Raw genomic sequence first — 23,371 nt, 5'->3', positions numbered from 1 at the left:
CTATTGAGACCAATAATTTTGAAATCAAGCCGGGCACTATTCAGATGGTACAGAATTCTATTTCTTTCGGAGGGGCTGCGACTGAAGATCCCAACATGCATATCAGGAATTTTGTCGAGATCTGTAGTACTTTCAAATATAATGGTGTCACTGATGAGGCTATCAAGCTGAGGCTTTTCCCATTCTCTCTGAGGGACAAAGCTAAGGACTGGTTACATTCGTTACCAGCTGGGTCCATCACTACTTGGGAAGATCTTGCGCAAAAGATTCCGGTGAAGTTCTATCCAATGGCCAAAACTGCAGCTATGAGGAGTGCTCTTACTCAGTTTGCGCAACAACCAGGAGAATCTATGTGCGAAGCTTGGGAGCGCTACAAGGAGATGTTAAGAAAGTGTCCACATTATGGTATGCCTGACTGGATGGTGATCACTGGTTTCTACAGTGGTTTGGGGGTCCAATCTCGACCCATGATCGATGCAGCTTCTGGAGGCGCCTTGTGGGCCAAAAGCTATACTGAGGCCTATAATCTTATTGAAACTATGGCTGCAAACGAGTATCAAAACCCAACTCAAAGGATGATGTCTGGGAAAGTAGCAGGTATTCTGGAAGTCGATGCAGCTACAGCTATTGCAGCGCAGCTCCAGACGCTGTCTATGAAGGTCGATTCTTTAACCAACTATGGCATAAATCAAATAGCTAGTGTCTGTGAGCTTTGTGCAGGCTCTCATGCTACGGATCAGTGTTCTCTTGTAAATGAATCTGTTCAGTATGTGAACAATTTTCAGAGACTGCAGCAGCCTGTGCCCGCTACTTATCATCCTAATAATAGAAATCATCCCAATTTCAGCTGGAGCAATAATCAGAATGCTATTCAGCAACCATATCAGTAAGCTGCAAATAAACAGTTTAATCCACCTGGATTCCAGCAACCTCAGCAATTTGCTCAAAGGCAAACATATTCTCAACAAGGAGGTGTTGCTCCACCTTCTAGTGCTGATTTTGTTGTGCATATGTTGTGTACTTGATGATTTCATAAACAAAACATCTAAGTAGATTTTACTTAGTGAAATAATGTAGCACTCGACGGATAAGAATTATAGTCCTGACGGATAACTCATTATAGTCCCGACGGATGATTAACTTATTATCCATCGAGTGAGTAGCTTATGTAATAATAAGTTTGTAGCACAGTGATGTATGCACCTTTGTATAGAATCTGTAATAGCATATAAGTCATGTTGACTTTAACTAGATATGCAGAATAGGTTGATTAACTGTACATAAGTAATGTCTTGTAATTCTGTATAAGTGAAATGAAGTCAAGTGCCAAAATAGCTACCGATGGATGATTAACAAAGCCTTCGACGGATGATCAAATGACTATCAACGGATGTTTAACATAGCAGTCGACGGATGATCAATTAAGTCATCAACGGATGATCTAAAAGTCGACGGATGATCATATCAAGAATTCAAATATCAGTTGAACAGTGAAAGCTGACACACAGCCGTCAAGTTGGATACAAACACATTGGAAGCCCATTAACTGGGTAATAGAGGAAGAAAAGCAGCAAAGATTAAGACTGTTAGATTTTATATTTGTTCAGTCTTTTTGACTTTGTAATCTTGGTATTATATAAACCAAGAGAGTACCAAATAGAAAAATAACTGAGATAGCTGAGAAACACAAAAACAGAGAAATCTTTGTAAGCATAATCTTTAGCATTTCCTGTATTCTCAGTAGTTCCATTTGTAAGCAGCTGTGAGCATTCTTGCACACAGAGTCCTCTCGATATATTATATATATCTCTGGTGGATTTGTTCAAATCCACCAGAAAGTTTTTAAAGACTCTTGTTTTTAATTACTTATGTTTTGATTCATTTAAGTTTATATTCCGCATTGTGCTAATCAAAATAAATATATCAATAATCGAGTTGAACATTTTTATTTCAAGAAAAAGATTCAAGAATTCCATTCAACCCCCCTTCTACAATTATTGCTACATTGTTAAGGGACTAACAATTGGTATCAGAGCAAGCTCTTAATCTACAAAGAGTTTAAAGATCAAAACAATTCAGTAAGATGAACAAGAAAGATGTTGGAGTCAAAATTCCTTTTCTTGATAAAGATAATTACCATCATTGGAAGGTAAAGATGCATCTTCATATGCTTTCTCAAGATGAGGCCTATGTGGACTGCATAGAAAGAGGCCCCATGTTCCAATGAGAGCTGCAACAGGAAATGAGCCATCTGTTCCAAAGCCAAGGCATGAATGGTCTGATCCTGACATTGAACAAGTTAGGAAAGATAAAAAGGCCATGAACATTCTGTTAAATGGTGTTGATGCAGACATGTTTGATAACATCATCAACTGCAAGACTGCCAAGGAAGTTTGGGACACAATACAAATAATCTGTGATGGTACCGAGCAAGTAAGAGAAAATAAAATGCAGCTCCTGATTCAGCAATATGAGCATTTTCACAATGAAGAAAGTGAGTCACTCACTGACATTTTTAGTAGATTTGAAAAACTACTATATGCTCTTAAGTTGCATGGAAGAGTCTATCAGACTAAAGACTCCAATCTGAAATTTCTCAGATCTCTTCCAAAGGAATGGAAACCAATGACAGTCTCATTGAGAAACTCACAAGATCATAAGGAGTTTACTTTAGAGAGACTGTATGGCATCCTGAAAACCTATGAGCTTGAGATAGAGCAGGATGAAAGAATGGAGAGAGGAAAGAAGAAAGGAGGATCCATTGCACTAGTTGCTGATCTGGAAAAGGAGAAAGAAGTAAAGATGGAAGCTGTGGAATCAACTTCAAAGGTCTGTGAAAGCAAGGGTAAGGGGCTAGCTACAGAAAGTGAAGAATCATTGAGCCAAGATGACATGGTGGACATTGATGAGCACCTAGCATTCCTTTCAAGAAGATTTGCCAAGCTCAAGTTCAAAAAGAACTTTGGAGCAGCCAAGCCAAATAGAAACATGGTGGATAAGTCAAAATTCAAATGTTTCAAATGTGGCTTGGCAGGGCATTTTGCAAATGAGTGTAGAAAGTCAGATTCCAGTAAGAAAAGGTTTGAGTTTGTAGATTACAAGCAAAAATACTTTGATCTACTCAAACAAAAGGAAAGGGCTTTTATTACATAAGAGAATGACTGGGCAGCTGATGGTTTGGATGAAGATGAAGATGTCAGCTATGTCAATCTAGCCCTTATGGCCAAGTCTGATGAAACAGAGACAAGTTTCTCAAGCAATCAGGTAATCACTACAAACCTTGCACATTTATCTAAAGTTGAGTGTAATGATGTCATAAATGACATGTCTACAGAATTGTATCATTTGCGTGTTACACTTAAGTCCCTCACTAAAGAAAATACTAAAATCAAATAAAACAACTTATTTTTAAGTGAGAGGAATAATGTGCTTGAGTCTCAGTTTGTTGAGTTTGAAAAACTAAAAATTGAGTGTAGGATTGCCAAGGAGGAATTAACTGAGTCCTTGAAAAAGGAAGAAATTTTAAAGAAGCAGCTCGATCGTGAACAAGAGGTGATTAAAGCATGGAAAACATCCAGAGATGTTCATGCTCAAATCACCAAGGTTCAAGGAATTGAGTGTTTTTGTGATGAAGCCTGGAAAAAGAATAAGAAGAAACTAGAACCTATTTTGGTAGATGGGTTGCTGACAGATGTAGACTCGACGGATGATGAGGACTATCCGTCGGATAACAAAAAGTATTATCCGTCGAATGATAAAAATCCTCATCCGTCGGCTGTAAGCAAACCCATTAGCAAAGCCAAATTAACCAAGCTAAATGATAAATATGGGTCTGTTTCCAAGAACTTTGTTTCAGGAGAGTCAAGTCAAGCTAAGAAAGGGAAAAAGGCTAATGTTGGTCACATGACTGTCAAACAGTTAAGTGACAGACTTGAGAAAATAGAGGTAAAAACAGAGACTAAAAAGAAAAACAATAGGAATGGTAAAGTAGGGATTAACAAACACAATAACTACACACCTGATAAATATGCTCCTAGAAAGATCTGTGTCAAGTGTGGTAGTGTAAATTATTTGTCTGTTAATTGCAAATCTGCCATGCCTACTCCCATGTCTGTTCAGCCTCAATTTCCTAACATGAATGCCATGCCTCTCATGCCTGTTAATGCTATACCTACACAGAACATGAATGCACAGTTTGCTAATATGCCATTTGCACCTAATCCATATTATGCTGCATACAATATGCCTCAAATGCCATTTAGCATGCCTTACTGGAATAACATGTTTGCTCCAAGCATGCCATTTCCTGTTAGCCATAACATGCATGATAATTCTGTTGCATTTAGTGGTTTCAAAGGTACAACCCAATTGACTAAGGAAGAATCTGAAATTCCTAAGTCAAATGAGATAAGACCTAAGAAACAGAAGAAGAAAGCTAACAAGGCGGGACCCAAGGAAACTTGGGTACCAAAATTAACTTGATTTGATTTTGATATGTGCATGGAAACAGAAAAAATCTTTGGTACTTGGATAGTGGCTGTTCAAGACACATGACTGGTGATTCTACCCTGCTCACAGAGTTTAAGGAAAGAGCTGGCCCAAGTATCACTTTTGGAGATGACAGCAAAGGTTATACTGTGGGATATGGCTTGATTTCAAAGGACAATGTCATCATTGAAGAGGTTGCCTTAGTGGATCGTCTCAAACACAATCTGTTGAGTATCAGCCAGCTTTGTGACAAAGGCAACTCAGTAACCTTCAAAAAAGAAGCCTGTGTTGTGACTAACAATCAAAACAACAAAGTGGTTCTCACTGGTGTGAGAAGAGGAAATGTGTATCTAGCTGACTTCAACTCAACTAAAGAAGAATCTGTAACTTGTCTTCTCAGTAAAGCAAGTCAAGATGAAAGTTGGCTATGGCACAAAAAGCTATCCCATTTAAACTTCAAGACCATGAATGAGCTGGTAAAGAAAGAGCTAGTAAGAGGCATTCCTCTAGTGGAGTTTACAAAGGATGGACTGTGTGATGCCTGCCAAAAAGGGAAGCAGATCAAAGCATCATTCAGAAAGAAACTTGATTCATCAATTGAAGAGCCTCTGCAACTGCTTCACATGGATTTGTTTGGACCAGTCAATGTATTGTCAATTTCAAAGAAAAGATTTTGCCTAGTAATTGTAGATGATTTCTCAAAATTCTCTTGGACATATTTCCTAAAGTCTAAAGATGAGGCTAGTGAAATCATCATCAATAACATAAGGCAAGTTAACAATCATCCTGATTTCAAAGTTAGAAGAATCAGGAGTGACAATGGAACTGAGTTCAAGAACTATGTCATGAGAGCATTTTGTGAGGAAAATGGGATCTTGCATGAGTTTTCAGCAGCAAGGACTCCACAACAGAATGGAGTAGTGGAAAGAAAGAACAGATCTCTTATTGAAGCTGCAAGGACAATGCTTGAAGAATCAAAATTACCAACGTATTTCTGGGCTGAAGCTGTAAACACTGCATGCTACACTCAGAATATCTCTCTGATTAATCAAGCAAGATGCATGACTCCTTATCAATTGTTCAAGAACAAGAAGCCAACTCTAAACTTTCTTCATGTCTTTGGCTATAAATGCTATATTCTGAGAAATCAAACTGATCAAAATGGAAAGTTTGATGTTAAAGCAGATGAAGGAATTTTTGTTGGATATGTTGTTGGTAAAGCATATAGAGTCTACAATCTAAGAACCAACATTATTGTTGAATCTATACATGTTGTGTTTGATGATAAAAAGATTGAAGGACTAAAAGATGGAGATTACTATGAAAGCCTCAAATTTGACAATGTTGAGATGGTCAGTGATGAAAGTGATGATGAGAGTGATCAAGAAACAGTGTCTAAGGATAATGCAGACAAATCTACCACCAATGAAGCACATAACTCAACATCCATCGAGTTACATAATGCTTCATCCCTTGGAAGGCAATCTGTGTTATCCGTCGGAAGACAACCTGCCTCATCCGTCGGTACACAAAATTCACCATCCGTCGGGTTATCTAAAGGAGCAGGAAATCAAGGAAGGTCACCCATAGAAAGTACCCCTTTCTCAAATCAAAGATCCATAAACTCAGGGGGAGTTTCTAGCAATCAAAACTCAATCACACATCAAGACAACATTGAGGTCTCTTCATCTAGAGCTAATCTACCTCAACCAAGGAAATGGACAAAAGATCACCCCTTTGAACTGATTATTGGTGATGTTTCTTCTAGAGTTCAAACCAGGAGAGCAACTCAAGAAGAATGTCTATACAGCAGATTTCTGTCAAAGGAAGAACCAAAGAAGGTAGAAGAAGCCTTATTAGATCCTGATTGGATTTTAGCTATGCAGGAGGAGATAAACCAATTTGAAAGAAATAAAGTATGGAAGCTGGTACCCAAGCCTAAAGGAAAGAATCCAATAGACACCAAATGGGTATTCAGAAACAAGATGGATGAAAATGGCATAGTAGTAAGGAACAAAGCCAGATTGGTTGCTAAAGGCTATTGCCAGCAAGAAGGAATAGATTTTGATGAAACATTTGCTCCTGTTACAAGACTTGAAGCCATCAGAATCTTCTTAGCCTATGCAGCCCATGCCAATTTCAAGGTCTATCAAATGGATGTCAAAAGTGCCTTTCTGAATGGAGATTTGGAGGAAGAAGTGTATGTTAGTCAACCTCCTGGCTTTGAAGATCCAAATTTTCCAGAGTATGTCTATTATCTACTGAAAGCACTTTATGGACTGAAGCAAGCACCTAGAGGCTGGTATGACACTTTACCAAAATTCCTTTTGGAAAATCACTTCACAAGAGGTACTTTAGATAAAACTTTATTTTTCAGAAATGTTAACAGCTCTAGCATACTTGTTCAAATTTATGTAGATGATATTATCTTTGGCTCTACAGATGAGAAACTTTGTAAAAAGTTTGCCAAACTGATGCAAAGTAAGTATGAAATGAGTATGATGGGAGAACTAACTTACTTTCTTGGTTTACAAGTTAAGCAAGTTAGTGATGGAATATTCATTAGTCAAACTAAATATATTTTTTATCTTTTAAAGAAGTTTGATCTAATGGATTGCACATCTGCAAAAACTCCCATGACCACTGCAACTAAGCTTGAACTAAACACTGCTGAAAAGTCTGTGGATATTTCAAGCTATAGAGGCATGGTTGGCTCACTTCTGTACTTAACAGCTAGTAGGCCAGATATAATGTTTGCTACATGTTTGTGTGCTAGATTTCAGGCTGATCCTAGAGAGTCTCACTTGATATCTATTAAGAGAATTTTCAGATATCTCAAAGGAACACCAAAACTTGGCATTTGGTATCCTAGAGATTCTGGTTTTGATCTAACTGGTTATTCAGATGCAGATTATGCAGGTTGCAGAATTGATAGAAAGAGCACAACAGGAACCTGTCAATTTTTAGGAGACAAGCTTGTGTCCTGGTTCAGTAAAAAGCAAAATTCAGTTTCTACTTCTACAGCTGAAGCTGAATATATTGCTGCTGGCAGTTGTTGTGCACAGATTTTATGGATGAAAAATCAATTGCTAGACTATGGTTTGCAAGTTGAAAGGATTCCTATTTTCTGTGATAACACAAGTGCAATTGCCATCACTGAAAATCCAGTGCAGCATTTAAGGACAAAGCACATAGACATCAAGTACCATTTCATAAGGGAACATGTAATGAATGGTACTGTAGAGTTACATTTTGTTCCAAGTGAGAAGCAACTTGCAGATATTTTTACCAAGCCACTGGATGAATCCACCTTTTCTAGGTTGGTAAGTGAGTTAGGTATGCTTAATTACTCTGAATTTATCTGAGTTATTTTGCAAGTTGAAAAGTAGCCAGAAATTTAACTGATTTTTAGTCATGGATGAAATTTTGGCTAAGTCAAAATTTGCTTCTCGACGGATGACCATTATCCATCGAGTTGAGTCATCCGTCAATATACAATGTGCAAATAAAAATCAATTATTTTGCTGGAATCTTTTAATACTCGACGGATAACAGTTTATCTTCATCCGTCGAAGTGTCTAAATCTTAACCGTTAATTCCCTGAACACTATCCATCGAGTATACTTACAGTTTGTAAGCATTACACGACGGATAATGAGTGGAATTTTTATAGTTTATTTTTAAAACGGCTAATTTAGGCAATTTCTATTGGGTAATTTACTTCTCTTTATTATTTTTATCTGTTATTTTTGAGCAAAGTATAAAAGCTTATTTCATTCTAATCATTTTCTTTTATCATTCTCAAATTCAACTGTGTTTATTTCATTCTCTCTCAAGTAAAAATCCTCTTTCTCTTCAAACTTTCCCTCTCTAACAATGGCACCTGTAGTAAAGATTATGTCTCAGACTGGGTTCATTTATGAGAAGAACAACTTCACTGCTTTGGTCAACAAGGGCATTCAGCAATCAGAAGACTATCACAAGATGATGGACTTCGTGAAGAACTGCAAGTTAAGCTTTGCCATGCTTGAATCACCCACAATCTTTTGTGAAGTTGTAGAAGAGATGTGGACCTCTGCAATTTACAACTCTACTGACAAAACCATCACTCAGACCATCAAAGGTAATGAATTCTGTATCAATAGTGATGTGATAAAGGCATTTTTAAAGATTCCTGATGATAATGTAACTTCACCACACACTGACACTGATTTGATCAATATGCTTAATTCCATGCATTATGCATTTCCTACTAATAAGCTAAGTGATATTAGGAGATTAGGTCTTAGGAAGGAATGGAGTTTTATGTGTGATGTTGTAACTAAAGTTTTCTCTGGAAAAATCAGTAATTTTGATTCTGTGAACATTTCCATGCTTAACATGCTATACATGCTAGTTACAGACAAATTTTACAATTTCAGTGACCTTGTCATGTATGAGTTAGGTTTTAAACTAGGTGAGTTAGCCAAAAGAGGAAAAAACATATATTATGCTAGATTTTTTATGCTATTGGCTAACCATCTTTGTCAAGAGATTGCACTTGAGAACCCAAACAACAAATTAGCTTGTTGGGTTCAATAGAGAAGAATCATTGCATATTTGAACAGAGCCAATCGCCATATGGATGTGCCAATGTTCTATTTCCCTGTAATGCTGACACCTCAGGTAAGTGAGGTAAGTTCATCCATACCCTCAACTATTCAAATCTCCTCTATTTCTTTGACTTCAGGCATAGCTATGGCAACTGTGACAATGACCAAACAGTTGCCTACCAAAGCTGCCAAATCAACTGTAATTTCCAAATCCAAATCAAAGAAAACCCCCTCTGGTATCTCTCAAAAGGTACCAGTTGAAAAATCTACCAAAACCAAAGAGGGGAGTGCTAAGGAGGGTCAGATAGGTGAGGGAAGGGGTGAACATCAAAGAAACCCCAAGGATAAGGTTGGAGAGTTGAGTGAATCCCAGCCTAGCCACACTGCAGTTTCCCAACAAACTGCAGTGCTTAAAAAGGACAAAAGCTCACTTCTAGCTGCATCATCCCAAAAGGATGTGGCTATTGAACAAAGCTCTCATCCAAGAGCACAGGCCAAGAGGGTTAGGGACACAAGCTCACCCCAAACTTACACTAGAAAGAAGAAATCCAAAACAACTGGGGATGCACAGGGCACACACAGTGCAAACTGGTGCTAAAGACACAGTCCATGCACCTTCTCAAATTCAGATTGATGTGGCTCCAACAAATATGGAGACACAACCAAAATCTCTCATTATAGAAGCCACTGAAACACCATACTCACCAACTAACTCACTGGAAGTGGACATGATAAACACTTCAATTCCTGATTCCCCTTCTTTAACTCTGTTGGGGAAGCCAAAATCTAGTGCAAGTGAGCATCATCTTTTAGATGATTTGTTGGCTCACTTGTGAATTCTTTCAGATTCTATTGTGACATCTGTGCCTCAAATAACTTCAATCAACACAGAGTCTACAATAGTTTCTCTTCCCACCTCATTCATTTATACTCTCTCGATGGATATTGCTCATCCATCGAGTAGTGATTGTATCCCGACGGATAAACTTAACAGCAGTTATCCATCGGATAGCTTTACCACTCACCCGACGGATATCACTTATCCGTCGAGTCTCTCTGCACAACTTCAAACTTCAATAATTTCAAGTACAGAAGATTTAGTGGTAATACAATCACTCTTAGGACTGAGAGAGGAGAGTGCATTGAGTGAGAGGCTGGGTTGCTCCCAGGAAAAAGGAGAGGAAAAGAGTGAATCTCAGCAATCCATTACTTCAGGATTGGCAAAAGTGAGTGAGAGGAGTCCCACCTTAGTAGGTGAAGGTGAGGGTGTGAGGGTGGGGAGCCAGGGTGAGACCCTGATACAACAAAAGAGAGACTATGAGAGAAAGGTAGGTACAGGAGAAATAAGGATGGATCCAGCCATTGCTAGTGAGTCAATGATTGTGGATGATGCTGAAAAGGAAAGACAATTTCAGCAACATTACAAAGCTGTAATTGATAACATTTCCTTGGATGCTGACACTTTTACTCACCCTATTCCAGCCTATCAATTGTTGGCTGCTCAGGGCAATGTGGAGGCAGAGCAGACTTTGAATTTAGTGCACACCACAGAATCTCTTCAAAGAGATAAAGCTGCTGTTAACAGGATGCCTTCTCAAGCTGGAGAGCCATCTGAAGAATTTGGAGTAAATTCTAATGATGATGACTCTGGTTCTTTGGATGGAAGCATGAACTTAGGGGGAGCTGAAGGCCCAAGTTCTGCTTTAAGTTTACCTGAATGGGCATGGGCAAAGGAATCTACACCAGGACAATTTGAGGTGTCTTTGGTCAAACAAGTAATAGCTATTCAACAGGCCCTTGAGAAAACCTCAGATGTTGGTACCAAGGCTGTTCTTCAAGCTCACCTAGACTCTTTACATCTAATGAAGATCCAGCACTTAAGACAGAATCTCAGTGTGGATGAATTGAAAAGAGATATAGCTGACTTGAAGACCTATAACTCTGAGAAACTGGATTCAGTAATGCCATATGGTACCATGCAAGATCTACTACTAAGATTGAGGAGAGAATCAGACTCTGAAAAGAAGCTAGCCAAGCTGGAAAACAGAGTTCAAGTTATTGAAGATTCAGTGGCTATTCTTCTTCAAAATCAACAGACTCAGACAAATCTTCTCATGCAACTGGCTAAAGCACAAGGCCTAACTCCTCCACTTGATGATAACAAAAAGGGGGGGAGAGAATCAAGTAAGGGGGAGAAGGGACCAACAGAGGGGGAGAAACTTCAAGTACAAATCAGCAGAGTAATTGTAGCTTCAATTACTATCTCCAAGCCACCAGTTGCAGATGGTATAGATCTAATTGAAGCTGCAACAGCAAATTTGAAAGTTGCTGAAAAAGGAAAGTTGAGTTTAATCAACTGGGAAAAGATTGATGAGGAAATTCAGAAAAAGTTTGAACTAGTCAAGGAGCCAGTTAAGTCATCCATCCATCACTCTCATGTCAAGCCAATCAGTGTGAATGAGATGAGCATGAACTATCTGGAGAAAGGACAATCTTCCTGCATCAAATCACAAAAGGCTGAAATAATTCTCAAACCAAGGCCAAATTATCCAAAGTCATCTTTGAAGAATCCCTTGGATATTGTGTATGAGACACTCAAACCTGATGAAAAGAAGCTTCTGTCAAGATCCATTGTCTTCTATAAAGATCCAGCTGATTCAGCCTCAAAAAGGAGAATTGCTAAGATATTCAGAAATGGAAAGGAAATTTGTGTGGTAGCTGGACATCCACAATTTGCTCAAGCAAAGAAAGAAGAGAAAGCAAGATTAAAGAAGGATAAGAGGCAATCTGCTCTAGATGCAAAGAAATCTAAACAAAAGAAAGAGCAGATTGCCATCTTGGCCAAGCTACAGGCTGTAAACTCTTCTCAACAAATTCCCTCTCAACCATCTGAAGCTGCTGAATCAAAGAAGAAGATTGAAGAACAGAAGAAATCCCCAAGAAAGAAGGAATTGGCTAGAAGAACAAAAAGGAAACTGGATGTTGTTGACAAGGAATTGGAAGATCAATTTCCTAAGGAATCCACTCAAGCTAAAACTCTAGCATCAAAGCCCTCTGTGGTATTTGAAGACATAAGGGTGGTGGACCCCTACAGGAACATACATGGAGAGCCTATTGTGCCAAAGGATGAGCCAATAGAGTGGGATAAATTACCAACTCCTGACTTCAACTTGCCAATTCTTACTAAGCCAAGAAGGACAAAATCAAGGGCAGTCAAGAAAGTGAAGCTGTCACCTCTCAAATCGACGTCAGTAGTCAAAGCTCAACCCAAGGTCAACAAGGGAGACTACTTGTACTTATGTGACATCAAAGAATTCTCAGATCTAAACCTTTATCTGGATAAACTGGATGAAGTAAGGGCAATTGATGCATACAGAAACCTACCTGAAAGGTTGGTGTTCAAGTACAAAGGAGGAAGGGAGATGCAGTGGCCTCTTCACAGGATACTTCAAGAAAGCCAAGCTGTGTTGATCAAAGTCTATTCATCCTTCAAGAAAAACTTTGGGTTCAATGTAACTGCAAGAAGACTAGTATTAAAGAGGATTGAAGAGCTGAGGAGTGTTAGAGCTAAAGATGCACTCCCAAAGACTCTAATCATCCCATACACAGGGAGAAGAGTGCATCTAAGGCCCTACTGGCTGATGGAATTCATGGATGACAAGGGTGTGAGAAGATTCTTCAGACTAGAAGACCAATTGAGTATCTCTAGCAATTAGACTCTCTTGGAGATGCAAGAAATGCTAGATCTCTCAGAATCTGATGAACTAGAATTCCACAGGCAGCTCCATAATCAAATTGAAAAAAACAACAGAAAGCTTGGAAGAAGATCCAGACCTTCAAGAAACTAGAAAAATCTGCTCAGGCTAGAGGAGCATCTTGAACTGACTGTGAGCCAAACCTTGTACATTTTGTTTAATTGAAGCACTTTCAGTTTTATCTACTTATCTTTAAAGATATATGTTTAGGATGTTTTGTTATCATCAAGTATCTCTGAATTTATGGCTACAATTCCAGTAGACATAAATTGGGGGAGATTGTTGTGCATATGTTGTGTACTTGATGATTTCATAAACAAAACATCTAAGTAGATTTTACTTAGTGAAATAATGTAGCACTCGACGGATAACAATTATAGTCCCGACGGATAACTCATTATAGTCCCGACGGATGATTAACTTATTATCCATCGAGTGAGTAGCTTATGTAATAATAAGTTTGTAGCACAGTGATGTATGCACCTTTGTATAGAATCTGTAGTAGCATATAAGTCATGTTGACTTTAACTAGATATGCAGAATAGTTTGATTAACTGTACATAAGTAATGTCTTGTAATTCTGTATAAGTGAAATGAAGTCAAGTGCCAAAATAGCTACCGACGGATGATTAACAAAGCCTTCGACGGATGATCAAATGACTATCAACGGATGTTTAACATAGCAGTCGACGGATGATCAATTAAGTCATTGACGGATGATCTAAAAGTCGATGGATGATCATATCAAGAATTCAAACATCAGTTGAACAGTGAAAGCCGACACACAGCCGTCGAGTTGGATACAAACATATTGTGGAAACTCATTAACTGGGTAATAGAGGACGAAAAGCGGCAAAGATTAAGACTGTTAGATTTTATATTTGTTCAGTCTTTTTGACTTTGTAATCTTGGTATTATATAAACCAAGAGAGTACCAAATAGAAAAATAACTGAGATAGCTGAGAAACACAAAAACAGAGAAATCTTTGTAAGCATAATCTTTAGCATTTCCCGTATTCTCAGTAGTTCCATTTGTAAGCAGCTGTGAGCATTCTTGCACACAGAGTCCTCTCGATATATTATATATATCTCTGGTGGAATTGTTCAAATCCACCAGAAAGTTTTTAAACACTCTTGTTTTTAATTACCTATGTTTTGATTCATTTAAGTTTATATTCCGCATTGTGCTAATCAAAACAAATATATCAATAATCGAGTTGAACATTTTTATTTCAAGAAAAAGGTTCAAAAATTCCATTCACCCCCACTTCTGTAATTCTTGTTATATTGTTAAGGGACTAACATATTTCGAGGAGTTAAAGTTGTTGTGCAAAAGTCAGGCTATTTCTATCAAGACCTTGGAAAATCAAATTGGACAAATAGCCAATGCCTTGCTCAATCATCAACCTGGCCCACTTCCCAGCGATACTGAAGTGCCAGGCAGGAAGGAAGCTAAAGAGCAAGTCAAAGCTGTCACCTTAAGGTCTAGAAAAGTTGCTGATGCTGAAAAAGCAAAAGATGTAGAAGTTGAAGTTGTAGATGAAGAAGGAAAGCAAAAGGAGAAAGAGGGGGAACCAAGGAAGACTACTGTTGAACACACTGCCTGAGGGTAATACAGGGGAGAAACAGCTCTATCCTCCACCACTTTTTCCTAAGAGATTGCAAAAACAAAAGCTGGACAAGCAATTTGGTAAGTTTCTGGAGGTGTTCAAGAAACTTCACATTAACATACCTTTCACTGAGGCTCTTGAGCAAATGCCTAGTTATGCAAAATTCATGAAAGGTATTCTTTCAAGGAAGGTGAAACTGGATGATCTTGATATCGTTGCTCTAATGGAAGAGAGCAGTGTCGTGCTGCAACAAAAATTACCTCCAAAGCTTAAGGATCCAGGTAGCTTCACCATTCCTTGCACCATTGGCAAGTTGTCATTTGACAAGTGTCTTTGCGATTTGGGAGCAAGCATCAATCTGATGTCGTTGTCTATCTTCAAAAAGCTGAATTTTCTTGATCCGAAGTCCACCTACATGTCTCTACAATTGGCTGATCGTTTGATTACATACCCACGAGGCATTGTGGAGGACGTGCTAGTAAAGGTGGATAAGCTCATCTTTCCTGCCGATTTTATCATTCTTGATTTCGAGGAAGATAAGAAGATTTCCATAATCTTGGGAAGACCTTTCTTGGCTACAGGTCGAACTATGATCGATGTGCAAAAAGGAGAGCTTATGATGAAGGTTCACGATGAAAAGGTCACTTTTAATGTGTTCAAGGAAATAAAGTTACCCACAACTAAAGAGGAGTGCTTTAAAGTAGACTGGGTCGAATCTGCAGTAAATTCAGAGCCTGAGCAAATGTCAAAGTCAGATACCTTAGAGAGATCCTTAATAGGGGAATCAGTTATTGAAGATGAAGAAGGAGCAGGGCAACTGCAGGTTTTGAATGCACCTTCGTGGGAGATGATGTTGGATATGCCATTGGATTCTCATGGGATAGCAGAGCTGAAAATTTCTCAGGAGCGTCTCGAACCGTCTATTGAAGATGTTTCCACACTTGAGCTTCACCCACTACCAGATCACTTGAGTTATGCATTCTTAGGTGCACCACATGATAAGGGCTTGGGAAATATTTTTGATGATGTAGAGGGTAGCCGAACGAATCCTCCAGTGCCTACAGAGGGTTCTTCTCATGGGCAACAGGTAGTTGATAGGACTGGTGTTGGTGATGCACAGTATAGAAGATTGACTAGGCGTAGGGAGGCCATGCATGACATCCACCGATATTTTGTTGAATATTTGACACACGTTTTCGGTACTGTTGTCCGAGACGCTGGTGGCGAGGTTAATTGGCCTCTTGACACTTCACCCTCTGAGGGTGATGATGATGATTCGTCTGAGTAGGTATACCTTGTGTTCCTTTCTATTACCTTTACTGGGGACAGTGAAGATTTTAAGTTTGGGGGTGGTAGTTAAGGAACATATTTGTGTGTGTGTCATGTAGCTGCATTCTCATGTTAGTTTAGTTCATATAGTCGCATATTTTTGCCATATAGTTTTTTTTTAAGTATTTTATTTTATTTTTTAGCTTTATTTATCATGTCATATAGCTCATGCATATACCATGATCCCTTTATGTTGCTTTACCGATTAATAAGTGATATTGATGCGAGTGTAGTGATAGCATTGGAGTGATGTTGAATCTTGTTAGGTTGACATGCATGCTAGAACACTTATAAGTTCACTAAGTCTTAGAGTATGCTTAAGGACTAGATCGTTGTCATGATTTGATGGTTTTTGAGGTTAATCCATTGCTTATACTTAGAATGCATGATAGGCTCTTAATGATAGAAGACATGAAAAGATAAAAATTGGAGATAAAATTGGAATTCATTGCTAGTTGTGGCTAGGCGTCAAATGGCTAGTAGTCGGCTCGTATTGTATACGAGTAGTCTAGGGTTGAGCAAGATGGAGCGAAACTCATTGAAAAAAAGAAAAAAAAAAGAAAGAAAAAAAATATGGTTAATGTACAATTGATCACGAGTGAGCTCTTTGGTATTCAAGTTATTAAGTTCTTAGGGGACTTTGTGCCTAGTGACCTAAGGCTTTTATAGTCTGGGATCCGCTAACCTAACGCTCGCTAAATGGGTATCATTGCATAAGTCTTTTGTGGACCTCACTCATTGCACGATCAAATAAGCATTTGTTTATGTGTTGAATAAAAGCATGATTCCGTAATAAACTCTAATAATCTTGCAGTGTTATAAGTCATTTTGTGTCTAGAATATATTCTTCGTATAAGCTTGTGATTGCCTTGAGGATAATTAAGTTATGGTGATTGATCTAGTTTCGAAGCATATCTGCTCGCACACACCACGTTTCTAGTTGTATGTTAGCTTGCGTGATTTGATTGATCTTTAGTCGCCTAATTGCATTTGTTGATATGTCATGTATTGGCTGGTTTAGTCATCGTGAGGGGATCGCTGCATTCATATAAGTTACATTCATACATGTTTTATTCTATATTTGAGTCTGTGAAGCTTGATGACAAGCATCGATTCAAGTTTGGGGGTGTGAAAAGTGGCATTTTATACCACTTAGAGCTTCTTATAGCATCTTGAGTTGGTGTTTTGGGCTCAAGTATTTTGTGTATTTGACACATTTTCGAGTGTTTTTGCATTTCAGGGTATAACTTTCTTAGATAGGTGGTTTTTATCAAATAAAGCTTAAGGAAGTGCTTGGAATCATTCTAGGGGTGATGAGCGAAGAAATCAGCAAAAACATAAGCAAAATAAGGAATTTTCCAGAAAGGTTGTAGGCGGTCGCGCGCTAGGAGCAGGCAACCGCGTGCTAGTAAGCAGTCGCGTGGAGGCAGCAGGCGACCGCCTGTGTGCGGAATTTCAGAATCTGGATTTTATTAATTCAAGTACAATTGGGCTTCTGTTGGCGCGGTGACTCCTGGACTCTTATATAAACCTTATGGGAAGACGTTTTGAAAGAGAAGGGAAAGACGAAGGGAGAGCAATAAGAAGACCTAGAGAGCACGAGAAGGCTACGGAGAAGAAGACTCTTATTTTCTTCAATATAGTTGATACTTGGATGCTCATTTTCAAATTGTTCTTGAACCTTAGCACTCTTATATTGTTTATTATCATGCTTTCATCGGAACCCACATTGATGATGAGTCCAATTATGGGCTAATCATTATCGTGGGGTTTTAACGGATTTACTTATGGATTTCTATAGTTAATTTGTTTCGATACCTTAGTGTGTGGTGATTGATTGATATCCTAGTTATGGTTGTGTTTATTCGTCTTATGTGCATAGCTAATATATAAGATAGCGTGTTAGTCTCTATTGAAGCGACAGTGAATATAGAGGTTTAGAACTTGCCACGCTAGCATAGATTCATGTGTTATTGTTATGCATGATTCATAGGTAATTTTAACCATCTTACTTGCCATATGTAATCAAGATAGATAACTTGTGCTTAAACCGTTATGTTGTCAAATTCTATAGACATATAGGGTCTCAATATAATTGGTTTCCATTCAGCTTCCATCTCTTTTGTGGATGTCTGGTAGAATGGTACTCGTACAACGAAAGTTGACGTTTATCAGTTTTGTGTTATCTGATTAGTGTCATCACCATCACATGCTAAGGTTAAGAACGAAAAGGCTATTGAATGAAGTATTTAATGAAGTTAGAATCTCATGTTTGTCATATATAGTAATTCAACCTCAATTTTCTTAGTTAATGTTATTTAGTATAATCTCTTAGTTTAATCAAAACCTATTTGTTATTTGTCTTAGCATTGAAGAATAATCATATATTGGTGAGTAAGTGTTAATTAAATATAATTAATTTGAGTCTCTGTGGGAACGACCTAGAAATCATTCTATATTACTTGCGAACGCATATACTTGCATGAATTATTTAGTGCATGCTTTGTGCCTAACAAACGTTCCTCCAACCCAATTCATCACGAACCTCGAACCTCGGCTCTGATACCACTTGTTAGGAGGAAACACACACATATTCAAGATTCAATTCTACCAATACAGAGTACGCACACAAACACACAACAATATATTTGACGTGGAAAACCCACGTCCCAACTTGTATTATTAATCAAAACAATTATCAATAATACATCAGCACATAACACCTCAATGGTGTCCCAAACTGATACTTGAGCCAACCAATACTCAAGCATCTCTTACACGATACCTAAGACGACTACATCTCTTAAGCATAACTCAAAATAATAACATGACTATGTATATATAGCCATCACAAACTTAGCCAACAAGACATACCTAATCTGATTATAATAATAATTATCTACCCATACAATTATTAACCATTCCCATTATGATAATAATTGTCAACACATATAATTATTACTCAATCCCATTATGATAATAATTGTCAACAAATACAATTATTACCCAATCCAATTATGTCTTGTATCACCAAGCCCGTATCAAATATTGGGTTTAACCCCAACACTTGTTATCCTTGGTTAATATATCACCAAGTTACATGATAAAAAGACAAACAAATAAGACAAAATGTTTCTTAGTCTAATTTCATGCTTCTTCATTTCTCTATCCAGCATCTTTGAATATCTTCAGGTTAGCATGGAAATGGAAATGCTTCTTTGTTCTCTAAAACCTGTAAATAGGTTGCCACGTTCCATTTGCATCTAATCAACCCATGTGACTGTCAAGTTACTATCAACTAATATTTGAATTTAAACATCCGTTGAAACTTCATTGGAACATCTGTTGAAACTGTGTTGAATCATCCGTCGAAGCTTCACAAGATCATCCGTTGAATGTGACTTGGGGCATCCGTCGAAGTCTTGTAGAATTATCCGTTGAAAGTCTGCCATAGCAATTAACTCTATTTCACTTATGCAAAATTATAAGGCATCTAATATTTACAATTAACCAACCTATTTTGCATATCAAGATAGTAGTCAACATGACTTTATAATATCCTACAACTTCTAGACTCTTTAAGGTATTGTAGAATGCAGAAATGAGTTACAAGACATATTGATACATAAGTTACTCTCTTAACGAATGTTAAAGTGATCATCCATTGAAAGCTACAAATTCGCTAAATTAAATATACTAAGGTGTTTTATTTAACTCATCATCAAGTACACAACATATTCCTAACAGTAATTAAGTTAAATGGTGATGAATAAGAGTAATATTTATACCTTGTGCTATTGTGAAATCATCCTCTTATATAGGGAGTACATCCAAAGGTGGAACTGATAGAGCTTCAGTAGATATAAGTGTAGGATATAATAACCCATATTTTCAGATATTATTAGTATTATCATTTGAAATTATTTATGTAATTTTATGTGAATTTTGGTGAATTATCTCATAATTGGAGTGATGTTTTGGTGTTTATATTTGATGTTATTTGAGCATTTTAATTTTTATATGTGCAGAATAAATTATAGATAATTACGATATTTTTCTGGTAATTTTTGGGCTATTATATGATTTTATATTGATTTATGAATTTATTAATTATTTTCTGAATAATTACAAAATTATTTTATAAAGCCGAGAATCGTCCGACTTCAACCGTTTTTACGTTTTTACAACCCGAAACTCTTCCGAAAACTCCTTTATAACCTAATCTGGTAATTCCGAACATTTTCCGTGTTTTGACTTTTTTGATCCGGATTACGGTTTGACCCGTGCGCGGCCCGGCGTAAAATTTTCGATACGATAATCATTTCGGTAGATCAATAAAACCCGTATTCTCGAGAGACGAGATATTTTTACAATATATTCTCATAAAGTATTTTATAAGAAGCCCAGTTTTGATAATTATCCAAATCTGATACTATTTGTATCGTTTTATAGTTACTTAGCGGCTAAATAATCTATTTTCGGATCCGATATGATCCAATGGGATACATGTTACGTGTTTAAAATATATTTATATGAATCGATCCGTAATATGGACGCGTGTGTACTTGCGTTACTCGTTTTATGTGAGTCTGAATGTGTTTTATGTAGTTTCGGGGTTTTCTGTTAATTTAGGAATCGTTGCTGTTTTTCAAAATTAAACGGACTGGGACCCCACCGGGACGTCAAACCCCACAAAATCTGTGTTTTTATTTTTATAAAATTATACGTATTTCAAATACACATTATTTTCTGCATTTTCGAATTATTCGCTATTTTTGGGAATTTTGATACGAATTTTATATCTTACTATTTTTAAAATTATTCCCCGTAATTATAATTTTGGGGTTTAATTATTTTAATTATGGGAATAAAAACACCCTTATTTGATTTTGGGATATTAATTTCTTGTTAATATAAATACCAGATTTTTGATTATTTTATTTTCAGATTTTACAGAAAAATAATATAAAATTTATAAAAATAAGAAAAAACTCTGAAATTATAAAATTGGGAACTAGGGTTTGTTCTTGAGCCTATTCGATCGATTGATCCCTCTGGAGGAATCGGTTTGCAGCGATTTCAATCCCAAATCAAAACCAGAATCACGGCATTTATTTTGATACAAATATCTCGAACCGAGGTTCGGTATTTTGTGAAAACACTGTTCTTCATTTTTGTTTGATTTAGGTTTTCTTTATCTGTTGATTACCAGTTGATTTTGATGCATGAATTAGATTCCTGAGATGATTTTGAACTTATTCGTATATAAGGACATATCAAACGATTACTTAGTTGGGTAGTTCGAATTCGATTTAAGAATCGAATTTTTGATTGAATTCTCTGTTTTTCTTGTTGATGATTTAATGATTTTGAATACATAAATGAATTCCTGGGATTACAAGCTTCGTTTTCATATATACTACGTTGAATTTGGTTGTCGTTTACTTGATTTCAATGTTTGGCCGGAATCCTTAAGGTTCCGCCGGTTTTAATGGGGTTTAGGTCGGAGTTGTGGATTCTGGCGGAGTTCACTGTTGATTCGATGTTTTTCGAATTGTTGAAGATGATTGGAACTGATTTTGCTTCAAAAATGGAGTTGGGTCGTGTTCTTGGGGGCTGTTGCGAGTCGTCGGAATCCGGCGATATCGCCGGTTTCTAGGTTAGTCCCAGATTTCGGTTGATATTCAACCCGGATCCGACGAGGATTCTTGCATGACCCGTTTTGTATTCTGTCCCGACATGGCTTCAATCTGAAAAAGCCCAAATCCCTTGCCCAAAACCTGTTTGCACATTTTCTGTTTTAAAAATAATTCAAAATTCAGTTTTAATTCCTAAAAAAAATTATTTTAATCTATAAAATTAATTTGGTTAATTAGTTTAATAATTAACTGAATTATTTTAATTCCTAAAAATTATTTTACCTTATTATTTTCAAAAATCAAAATTTGATTTAATTATTTATAATTGATTTTAGTTAATTATTTATGAGTTTAATTAATTGATTAAATCATTAATCAATTAATTTCATTTATAAATAGTTAAATAAATGTAAATTATTTATAATTAATTCAAATAATTCCTAAAAATTGTTTTTAAGCTTCTAAAAATAATATTTTGGTATTTAAAAATCAATTAATATTATTATTAATTGATTTATTCCTAATTATTTGTATTTTATTCGTAGAAAATAAACCGTTTGTCTGTTTAATACGAAACGAACGCCTCTACACTCAGAAAAATATTCCGTTTTCATTAAAAATACTTTCGAGACCCAAATTCTTTTGTTTCGAAAGGTCGCTTGTTTTACGAATCATTTTGAGTCAATTATTTATCTATAAATCATATTTTTGAACTGAGTCATATGTGATATGAATTATGTGATACATGACTTATGTGTTTACGTGCTATGTGAATTACGTGCGTATGTGAGTCAATAGTCTTGTGTTTGACCGTTACAATTATGTGCGGGTTATCGTATGGGTAGACGATAGGGTTTTGACGCGCAGCGCGTCGAGTAATTATCGTTTAGACGATTAAAGTTATATCTTTTAATTATAGATGCGGATCGTTTGAGTGATCAGGACAAGATGTTGGATAAAGAATGAAATGAAATGGTATTGGATATTTGGCTTCTAGCAATCGCAGGAGCAGCATATCGGTGAAGTGTTGAAAAGAAAGGCGGTGATATTTTAAGACAGAATGTCAGAATAGATGCGTCATTGCGAGTGTGACTAACTACTAAATCTCAAAGGCAAGTATCCCTATCATCACTTATTGTTCAAGTGATATTTATTTTAAATCTTTTCATGCAAGTATTGTTTTCCCTATTCAGTTCGTAATAAATAAATGTTTTACATATCGCTGAATTAAATGATTCTGTTTATGCAAGTATTCTTATGTTATTCTATGTTCAGAATAGCTAAGTGATTTTACTTATCAAATTACTGGATTTATAAATGTTTTAGATTTTGAGAAAGATGATTTTGTTGCGAGTATTCCTGCCCAAGTGAATGGGGGAATACAATTATTTAGGATATCGAATGATTCGGCTCCTTTTTCAATGAAAAGGTTTTTAAGATTGGAATGGTTACTGGTTATTGGTTACAGCGTAGGTGATCGAGATATCGGTCCAACTGTAATATCTTTCAAGGCTAGTTATGCCTTTCTGGCGCCCTATAGGTACCGTATGTCTTCGGGATATGGGTAGTACCTATACTTACGGTATGGCTACGGGATACCGGTGTTGCTGATCATCGGAAACAACATGAAATATAATTGGTTCCAATCTAAATTGATATCTAAATTTCTTTATTGTTTTTGATAATCATAGAATAAATGATTTATCAACTGTTTCTGTTATGGATTAAAGGTGAAATGCAGTTTTGATTCAGTTTCTGATTTATGCTAATACTTACTTTGTTATTAAAATCAAAGGTGGTATTAGTATAGATGATTGATGTTGACTTCAGTATGGGATGTTGTGAGCATCAAAGTTCATATTGATGTCTAATATTATATGACAAGAAAATGAGTATTAATATCAAGAGTTCGGTTTTGAGTAAAATTTATGATTCATTCCATAATCATTGCTTCATGT

The 23,371-nt window shown here is 36.7% G+C and overlaps 1 non-coding gene across 1 annotated transcript; it reads right to left on the bottom strand.

Annotated features, from left to right (window-relative positions):
* Positions 1 to 302: 302 nt before the first annotated feature.
* Positions 303 to 409, bottom strand: LOC141694426 (small nucleolar RNA R71). Its single transcript, XR_012563733.1, has one exon. It is a non-coding gene; the product is annotated as a small nucleolar RNA R71 (small nucleolar RNA).
* Positions 410 to 23,371: the final 22,962 nt, after the last annotated feature.

The sequence above is a fragment of the Apium graveolens genome, chromosome 10 (genome assembly GCF_009905375.1).
Source record: "Apium graveolens cultivar Ventura chromosome 10, ASM990537v1, whole genome shotgun sequence".
NCBI classification, from domain to species: Eukaryota; Viridiplantae; Streptophyta; class Magnoliopsida; order Apiales; family Apiaceae; genus Apium; species Apium graveolens.
The sequence above is the reverse complement of the archived record's forward strand: the minus strand, read 5'-3'. Positions and strand labels throughout refer to the sequence as shown.